This window comes from Gossypium hirsutum, chromosome A10 (genome assembly GCF_007990345.1).
Source record: "Gossypium hirsutum isolate 1008001.06 chromosome A10, Gossypium_hirsutum_v2.1, whole genome shotgun sequence".
In the NCBI taxonomy this organism is placed as follows: domain Eukaryota; kingdom Viridiplantae; phylum Streptophyta; class Magnoliopsida; order Malvales; family Malvaceae; genus Gossypium; species Gossypium hirsutum.
Window position 1 is genome coordinate 93,273,759 of NC_053433.1, and position 10,030 is coordinate 93,283,788.

Here is a 10,030-nt window from a genome sequence, read left to right on the forward strand (position 1 = left end):
CATAGCACCCGATAGAATTACATTACAGAACATGGAAAAGAAGCCGAGTGAGAGCTTCAGACAATATGCCCAATGATGGAGGGAGATGGCAATGCAGGTCCAACCGCCTCTCTTGGAGAAAGAAACAACCATGCTTTTTATCAATACCCTGAAGGCCCCATTCATTAACCACATGTTGGGAAGCGCTACTAAGAGATTCTTTGACAAAGTGATGTCTGGGGAGATGATAGAAAACGCAGTGAGATGTGAGAAGATTGAAGCGGAAGAAAGTGCCAAGAGATCGGCTCCAAGAAGGAAAGAAAATAAGGTGAACAATACGAGCGCATATCATAAGGGTTATTCCAAACCAGTCAGTAAGCCAGCCGATGGCAGTGACTACTAGCCATCAGGGCTCCGCGAGTCAAGATTCCAACCCAAGGCCTAACACGGAAAGAGTCTAGTTCACGCCAATCCTAATGACGTATAGGGAGTTTTACCAGAATCTGTTTGATGCATATGTGGTGTCTCCATTTTACCTGAAATCCATGCAACCTCCATTCCTAAAGTGGTATGACGCAAACGTGCAATGCGAATACCATGCAGGAATTGTGAGGCACACAATTGAGAACTGCACGGCCTTCAAAAAATTAGTCGAAAGGTTCATAAAGATGGGCATTGTGAAGTTCGATAACCCACAAAACCTAATGTGGTGGGAAATCTGTTACCCAGTCATTCAGACAATGGGGTAAATGATGTAGTCCGAAGTGGAGGGATGAGAACTAAGATGGACGTATCGGAGATAAAGACCCTGTTGAGATAGGTCTGGAAGAAAATGGTGGAAGAAGGTTTAATTACACAAGATTTAAAGGAGAAGCCCGAAAGAGGAAAGTACTACTGTAAATTCCATGACGAGGAAGGGCATGAGATCCAAAAGTGTAATGAATTCAGGGATCTAGTACAGAGATTGATAGAAAATAAAGAGATCGAATTCTTCAAGTATACCGAGGGCCAGAAAGGGGAAGATGTGTGCACGTCAGAGCAAGGGCCAATCAACAATGTCTATGGAGTCAGTCACCCTGTCGTAATTATATCCTGACCAAGAGTCAATGAAGTCGGAGTACCAATTGCGCCAAATGTCATAATTCAAAAGCCCGTTGCTTTCCCCTATAAAGATAGCAAAAGGGTTCCTTGGAATTACGACTGCAACGTAACGATCCCAGGAGAGGAGAATCCAGTTGGCACTTTGGAGAAAGGTCAAGACGAGGGTTTCTATACACGCAGTGGAAGGCGTTATACTCCGAACACAAAGGCAGAACCAGCTAAAGGAAAATCCGTGGTCGTTGAACAAGAAAAGGAAAAGACAACCAGACCTGAATCACCTGTCAATGAGGCTGTAACTGAAAAGGAAGCTAAGGAATTCTTAAAATTCCTGAAGCACAGCGAGTACAGCGTTATGGAGCAATTGCACAAATAGTCAGCTCACATATCCCAACTAGCCTTGCTCTTGAGTTCAGAAACTCACCGAAGTGCATTGATGAAGGTTTTAAATGAAACATATGTTGGGGATGATATCTCCATCAACAAGCTCGATCGTCTGGTCAACAACATCAGTGCGGATAATTTTATTTTCTTTAATGATGATGAAATACCACCGGAGGCATGGGATCTACAAAGGCCCTGCACATTACCACTTGCTGCAAGGGATAACATTGCCGGGGGTATTGATTGATAATGGATCGGCATTGAATGTCATGCCCTTGTCCATGTTAAATAGGCTGCCTGTGGATAACTCTCACATGAAGACATGTCAAAACGTCGTGAGAGCATTCAACGGTACAGAAAGAAAAGTGATGGGAAAGATCGAGATACCTCTCCTGATTGGCCCAAATACATACGAGATGCACTTCTTGGTAATGGACATCAAGCCATCATACAATTGCCTGTTGGAGAGACCGTGGATTCACTCGACGGAGGAAGTACCGTCATCCCTACACCAAAAGTTAAAGTTGGTAACCGAGGGTAGGTTGGTAACGATAAACGCGGAGGAAGACATCATTGCATCCGTCACTAATGACGCACCGTACGTGGGTACGGACGATGAGGCGATAGAATGTTCCTTTCGATCGCTAGAATTCGTCAATGCTACATTCATTGTCGAAGGGAACAAGATCCTAATGCCCAAAATATCCAAAACTATAAGGATGGGCCTGCGATTGACGGTCGGCAAAGGAGCCATACCAGGAAGAGGACTTGAAAGATGCCTCCAAGAAAGGATCGAGGTACTAGTGTTAAGGGAAAAATGAGACTGCTTTGGCCTAAGATTTAAGCCAGACGCGAAGCAAAAGAAGAAAGAGCCGGAGAAAAGGCAAGAGATGAGAAGAGCGCGTCTGCGCGGTGAGGAGGTCAAGTGGGAACCAATGACCTTTCCTCATCTATCCCGAACATTTGTGTCTGGAGGAACTATCCACCCGAAACAAGAGATGACAGTGAGGAAAGTGGTGGAAGAAATGTTGGAAAGTTTGAGCATTAACGCCATATGCGAAGAAAGAACCGAAGAATGGAATTTATCTGGAATTCGCCCTTACATCCCGAGAAGTGTTTTGAACAATTGGACCGCGGAGGAGATCCCTATAACTTTTAGAATTAACTCAGAGTAATGTTCAAAACAAGCTTATTGCTCTAAGCCTAGGGGCAATAAGAATCCTTTTATGAAATTGGCATATGTCCAAACATCGTTATTTCAATAAAAAATGCATTCTTGCGTATCATCTTGAGCAAATATTCTTTTATTCTTTCTACTTCATTCATAATCATACCACATAAATCAAATATTCTTAGATTCTTTTGTTCTTTGGATTTCTTTCTTCATCCATAACAGGTCTCCAGATATCAATGATATGAGCAACGTTGCCAATGACTCAGAGATTCCTTTCGAGCAAGATTTATGTATGGAGGACACTGAAGATTTTGAAAATGACTGAAATTGTAACCTATCTCCTGATCTGTTAATGATGGTAGAACAAGAGGAGAAACAAATCCTACCTCACAAAGAGTCGGTGGAAATTGTTAGCTTAGGAGAAGGAAAAGAGGTGAAAATTGGAGATAGTATCACTGCAGAAACAAAGCAATACCTCATCGAGTTACTCCGGGAATTTAAGGATGTCTTCGCATGGTCATATCAAGACATACCCGGATTGAATACTGATATCGTGGTACATCGACTCCCCATAAAGGAAGAATGCAGGCCAGTACAACAGAAACTCTGAAGGATGAGACTCGATGTTTTGTTAAAAATAAAGGAAGAGGTCAAGAAGCAATTTGACGTCGGTTTCTTACAAGTGGTCAAGTACTCAGAATGGGTAGCCAACATAGTCCTAGTTCTTAAGAAAGATGGAAAGGTACGAATGTGCGTGGACTATCAGGATTTGAATAAAGCCAGTCCCAAAGACAGTTTTCCATTGCCTCACATTGATACACTAGTGGATAACATGGCAGGTTGTTCACTCTTCTCATTCATAGACGGCTTCTTGGGATACAACCAGATAAAAATGCATCTTGAAGACATGGAAAAGACGACATTTGTAACCATGTCGGGAACGTTTTGCTATAAAGTGATGCCATTCAGATTGAAAAACGCAGGAGCAACATATTAGAGAGCCATGGTGACTTTGTTCCATGACATGATGCACAAGGAAATCGAAGTTTATGTGGACAATATGATTGCAAAATCCAAAACAGAGAAGGAGCATGTGCAAGTCTTGAGAAAACTATTCTTGAGGTTAAGGAAGTTCCAACTAAAGCTCAATCCCGCAAAGTGTACCTTCGGGGCCAGGTCAGGAAAGTTGTTGGGATTCGTGGTCAGTGAAAAAGGGATCGAGATTGACCCAGATAAAATCAAGGCTATACAAGAATTACCTCCGCCACGCACTCAAAAAGAAGTTCGAGGTTTCCTAGGAAGACTGAATTACATTGCCCGGTTCATTTCGCAATTGACAGAAAAATGCGACCCCATATTCCGTCTCCTTAAGAAACACAATCCAAGTGTATGGGATGAGGAGTGCCAGAAAACTTTTGATAAGGTCAAGCATTATTTGTCTAATGCCCCAGTACTAATGCCACCTTTCCCGGATAAACCACTGATACTGTACTTGACAGTGTTTGAAAACTCCATGGGATGCGTGCTAGGCCAACATGATGAGTCAGGAAGAAAAGAAAAAGCGATATACTATCTCAGCAAGAAATTCACCGAATGTGAGACAAGGTATTCGTCGATTGAGAAGTTATGTTGTGCTTTGATTTGGACAACCCAAAGACTGAGACAATACATGTTGCACCACACAACCTGGCTCATCTCAAAACTAGACCCTTTGAAGTACATGATGGAGTCAAATGCTTTGAACGGAAGAATGGCTCGTTGGCAAATTTTGCTTTCTGAATTTGACATAGTCTACGTAAACCAAAAGGCTGTAAAGGGGAGTGCAATAGTAGATTTTCTAGCCAGTAGAGCTCTAGAAGATTATGAACCGTTAAGCTTTGACTTCCCAAATGAGGATCTAATGTACGTGGCAACCATGGAAAAAGACTCTCAAGAAGGCCACCCCTAGAAGTTGAATTTTGATGGAGCTTCCAATGCTGTGGGGAACGGAACTGGGGCAGTTTTGGTATCCCCAAATGGAGATCATTATCCTTTCACCAGTAAATTGGATTTTGATTGCACAAATAATATGACCGAATACGAAGCATGTATCATGGGAATTTGTGCAGCCATAGAACATAAGATTAAAGTGCTAGAGGTATATGGGATTCTGCATTGGTGATCTATTAGCTTAAAGGTGAATGAAAGATAAGAGACCTTAAGTTGATCAATTACCGAAGGCTAGTTCTTGAGTTAATCAAGAAGTTTGACGATATCACTTTCTGCTACCTCCCACGAGACAAAAACCAGATGATTGATGCTTTGGCAACCTTAGCTTCTATGATCAAAGTGAATAAACAAGAGGATATGAAGCCTATCCAAATAAGTATTTATGAGGCTCCGGCTCATTGCTGTAACATTGAAGAAGAAAAAGAAGAGAAAGATGATCATCCTTGGTACCAGGATATTTTACGATATGTGAGGAGTCGTGAATACCCAAACCAAGCGACTGAGAATGATAAAAGGACATTAAGAAGACTGGCTAGTGACTATGTCTTAGATGGAGAGATCCTATACAAAAGAAGGAAGGATCAGATACTCCTGAGATGTGTAGACGCTGTCGAGGCTAAGCAAATCCTGGAAGAGGTTCATGAGGGTGTCTGCGAAACACATGCTAATGGTGTCACCATGGCCAAATAGATCATGCGATTCAGATATTATTAGTCCACTATGGAAGGAGATTGCATCAACTATGCCAAGAAGTGCCATAAATGCCAAATTTATAGAGATAAAATTCATGTACCTCATTCACCCCTTCATGTCATGACTTCTCCATTGCCTTTCTCAATGTGGGGCATGGATGTCATTGGGCCAATCTCACCGAAGGCGTCTAATGAACATCGATTCATCTTTGTTGTTATAGATTATTTCACCAAATGGGTAGAGGCCACCTCTTATGTTAACGTCACAATGTCAGCAGTCAGTAGGTTCTTAAAGAAAGAAATCATATGTCAATATGGGATGCCTGAAAGGATCATATCTGACAATGCACTGAACTTGAACAACAGCACGATAGTAGAAGTCTGTAACCAATTCAAGATCAAACATCATAACTCGTCACCGTATCCTCTAAAGATGAATAGTGCAGTCGAAGCAGTCAATAAGAACATCAAGAAGATAATAGGAAAAATGACTGAGACCTATAAAGATTGGCACGAGAAATTACCATTTGCCCTTTATGCCTACCAGATGTCAGTCAGAACTTCTACCAGGGCAACACATTTTTCTTTAGTTTATGGAATAGAGGCGGTTCTGCCCATTGAGGTCGAGATTCCCTCTCTACGCGTGCTGTCAGAACTAAAATTAGATGAAGCAAATTGGATCCAGTCTCGATACGACCAGTTGAACTTGATTAAAGAAAAAAGGCTAAAGGCTATCCGTTATGGTCAAATGTATCAAAAGAGAATGATGCAGGCTTATAATAAAAAGGTTCGCCCTAGAGAATTCCATGAAGGAGACCTCGTATTGAAAAAGATCCTCCCTATACAAAAGGACTTCAAAGGGAAATGGATGCCGAATTGGGAGGGACCTTATGTGGTAAAGAAGGCTTTCTCTAGAGGAGCTCTAATTTTGACCGAGATGGATGGTAAAAGCCTGCCTAATCCCGTGAATTCAGATTCGGTTAATAGGTATTTTACCTAAAAAAAACGGAGAGGCTAAAGTGAAAACCCGTAAAAAGGCGCTTTGAGACCAAATGGGTTTTGAATTGAAAACTCAGGAATGGGCAATTCAAATCGAAGTGGGGCATCCAGTAGTATTGTCTTTTCTGAATTAACAAGAAGGAAGGATGCTACATTTTGGGGGCATCAACAAAGTACTCTTGGTCTTCCAAATATATACCGAGTTCAAAGGGTCCTCTAGAGGATTTGTGCAACAATGCTCATACTGCGATATCTGGGGCACTTATTCTTATCTCATTCATTTTGTATTATGTGGAAAAATGCGCTATCTTCATTAATTTATTAGTTCTCATTTTGTATCTTAGCAAATTTTCTATCTCGATTACCCTATTTATTTCAAGCTTTGCTCTCAATAAAATTCCATATTGTCTAAAGCAATAATCTTTTTAAGCATTTTCATTGAAATGATGATTAATGGACTAATAATATTCACAAAAGAGTTCTGCATATTACTCTGAAATGCTTCTAAACAATACAAGGACCTGAAATGGGACCAATTAGTTTGAATTACCCAAATTCAAGGGTTGGAAGTGTTGGGGAAAGAATAGCCCAAATTATGACTATTCTTCGGGTTTCCTGTCAGAGATACCAGTCGAAGAAAAGGCAGAGTAATACGTCATTGATAAAATCTCGATAAACAATGAGTAACATCAAATCAAGCATTAAAAACGATGACATTTTGCATTCATGCAAACATCATTCATGCACATCTAGTTAGGAGCATTTGATCCATTTTGATCATGACATCTTAATCATTTAGCATAAATAGGTCCATGAAATAGATCATGTTCTCTAAAGAATGGTGTAACAGACTAAAGAAATAAAAATCCAACACCCCTGAAGATGCAGTGGGACAGATTGAAATCACAACGGTGAATCTTGCCTTCCTGAAATTGCAGTGAAGCAGATTTAAGCCACCAAGCCTAAACCCCCTAAGCAGTAGGGTAATAGGCTGGAAATTACAGATCTTGCCTTCCTGAAGTTGCAGTGAAGCAGATTCAAGCCACCAAGCCTTAACCCCCTAAGCAGTAGGGTAATAGGCTGAAAATTACAGATCTTGTATCTCTAAAATTGCAGTGGAACAGATCGAATACAGCGAATCTTGTCTCCCTGAAGTTGCAGTGGAACAGACTGAAGCTGTGGACAAACAGATCTTATCCCTCTGAAGTTGCAGTAGAGCAGATCAAAACAAACCTAATCTCTCTGAAGTTGCAGTAGAACAGATTAAGGCTATAAATCATATCCACCTGAAGTTGTAGTGGGGCAGATCGAAGTTATCATGACAAGTCTTATCTCCCTGAAGTTGCAGTAGAGCAGACCGAAGATAGCTAATCTTATCCTATACCTCTGAAGTTGCAGTAGGTCAAATTGAATCTTTTATAGCAAGTCTTGTCTCCCCGAAGTTGTAGCAGAGCAAACTAAAATCACAAATCCCATATCACCTTAAATTCCCAAAGAAGCAAATTGAAACCACAAGTCCCATCTCTCCGAAATGGTGATGGAGTGGTCAAAGCAATAAAATACAGTGGACTAGAATGAGACTACTTGAAGAAGAGGAGTACGAGAAGTTGGGATCCTACAAGACCAGGCAAATTTGGCCCTTTTTGAAGGCTTTGCTATATTCTCGTTACACGAAAATGAGCAAAGAGGGACAGCTGTACGGGCCTAAATTTGCCCGATGCCCATGACTCAAAGCCAAAAACAAAAATAAATAAAAACCAAATTTTCAAACCAAAATAAACAGCCCAATAAAAAACCCCAAACTCAAATTTTAGCCCAAACCTTAAAACCACAATCACCCCAACAACAAATACAGCCCAAACTATCAATCTAATGCAAAAAATATCAGCAGAACCCTAGGAACGTTTAGCCACCGCCCCGCGCCTTTTCGTCTGCTCGTACGCTGCTCCATCAGTCGCCCTCCACGCGTCATCTGACATTTGAAACAAGCACAATAGCAGAGAAAGAAGCATGCGAACGCAGAGAAATAAAGAGCAAAAAACAAAAAAACTAAAAGGGAATTGATTGTAAATGGCTTTAAAAGCCCGGATCTACTCTCTTGTAATTTTTTTTACGTACATTTTACAAGCAAAAACTAATCAAAAAAACAGAATACTCGTTTTGAAGGTGATTTTTTTTTTGTGTGTGAAGATTTCTGTCTCTTTTATCTTGTTTTTACTTTTGTTTCTCTTAGTTATTTTATTTTATTTTATTTCACTTACGAAAATAAAAGGGAAATAAAACTTACCGGAAAACCCCCATGGTCGGTCGTCGGAGACTTCTTTCTCCATTGGAGTTGAGCCCCAAAGGGGAGGTTGGGAAGTCCCTTTATTTTCGGGCACTCGACCGAGGGATTTGGGACCTTCAAAGGCACCACGAACAGAGGCTAAGTAGCCTATTTCACTTGTCGTCGGCCACTGATTGTAATGGTGGTGTGACAAACCACTGAGGGCGGCGATGAGGGGTTCAGGACCCTAGCCGAACGGAAGAGAAAAGGGGGTAGGGAGGCTGAGTTCTTTTAAAAAATAAGCAGCAGAAATCTGCCTACAAAAGGAAGAAACCCTTTTGTTTTCTTTAAAAGGTGAAACGACGCAGTGTAAAAGGGGGGTCATTTTCAAAGCCCGAATGGGCTATTTGCTACTCAGGTCCCTCTGTTGTCTTGCGTGTTTCAATCATCCCTTTTGCATTTTTCTACATTTAAAATTATCCCCGCAAGTTTGCGTGATTGTTGCTTTGGTCCCCCTGTTTAAAATCTTTTATTTCTTTTATTTTGAGTTCTTTTTTCTTTGTCTTATTTAAATTGTTTTACATATTATTATTTGCTATATTATTTATTATAGGCTTATATATATACATACATATATATTACCTTTTAAGTTTTATAGGTTACTTTATTTCCATTAAAATAAAAACGTTTTATGTTTTATATATATATCATTTTATTTTATTTTATTTTATTTTAAATTTCTTTCATATTATATTCGAAATTTTTATTATTAATTTGAAAGTGTTTTCTTTAAAATCATTCGTTTAAAACTTTTTATACCTTATATATTATAGCTTAGATTTATTTAGGTATTATTTAAAAATCATTTTATTACTTATTTTAAATTGATTATATAACTTATTTTGAACCCTATTTACTTATTTTGAAATGTTTTGCTATTATTATTTACTTTAATTTTTTATACATTGTTTTATACTTTTGTATATATATATATATTATCTATTTTTAAAAGTTCTTCATATGTATATATCATTCTTTCTTTCAAAAAAGAAAAACGTTTTGCATATTATTGATTTTAACCTTTTTTACATTATTTATTTTAAATTCATTCATGGTCATTTAAAATTCATCTATTTTAGTTTGATTTTAACTATTTATTTATTACATTTTTAATTGTATTATTTAATTCATTTGTTTTTATTATTAATGATTAGTTTTTAAAGAGTGCATATTGTGAGATTATTGCTATTGCATGTACGTTAATTTGCTTACTCGTGTTCATATTATTGCCATGCGCTTGTGGAATATTTTATACATGTATCATTGTTCCATGTCGCACTATACTTTTATTTCATATCATCGTCCCATGAATCAAGTCTCTTTATATTTATCCAATAAATCGTTGTATCTTGACCCAAACAAATAACGTACGTCATTTAAGTATCGTAT

General features: G+C 39.1%; 1 long non-coding RNA gene across 1 annotated transcript; it reads right to left on the bottom strand.

The window, feature by feature from the left end:
* Window positions 1–7,011: 7,011 nt before the first annotated feature.
* LOC107896657 (uncharacterized) lies at window positions 7,012–9,052 on the bottom strand. The gene is made up of 2 exons (XR_001683813.2): window positions 8,603–9,052; window positions 7,012–8,287 (listed from the first exon to the last, which is right to left on the bottom strand). It is a non-coding gene; the product is annotated as an uncharacterized lncRNA (long non-coding RNA).
* Window positions 9,053–10,030: the final 978 nt, after the last annotated feature.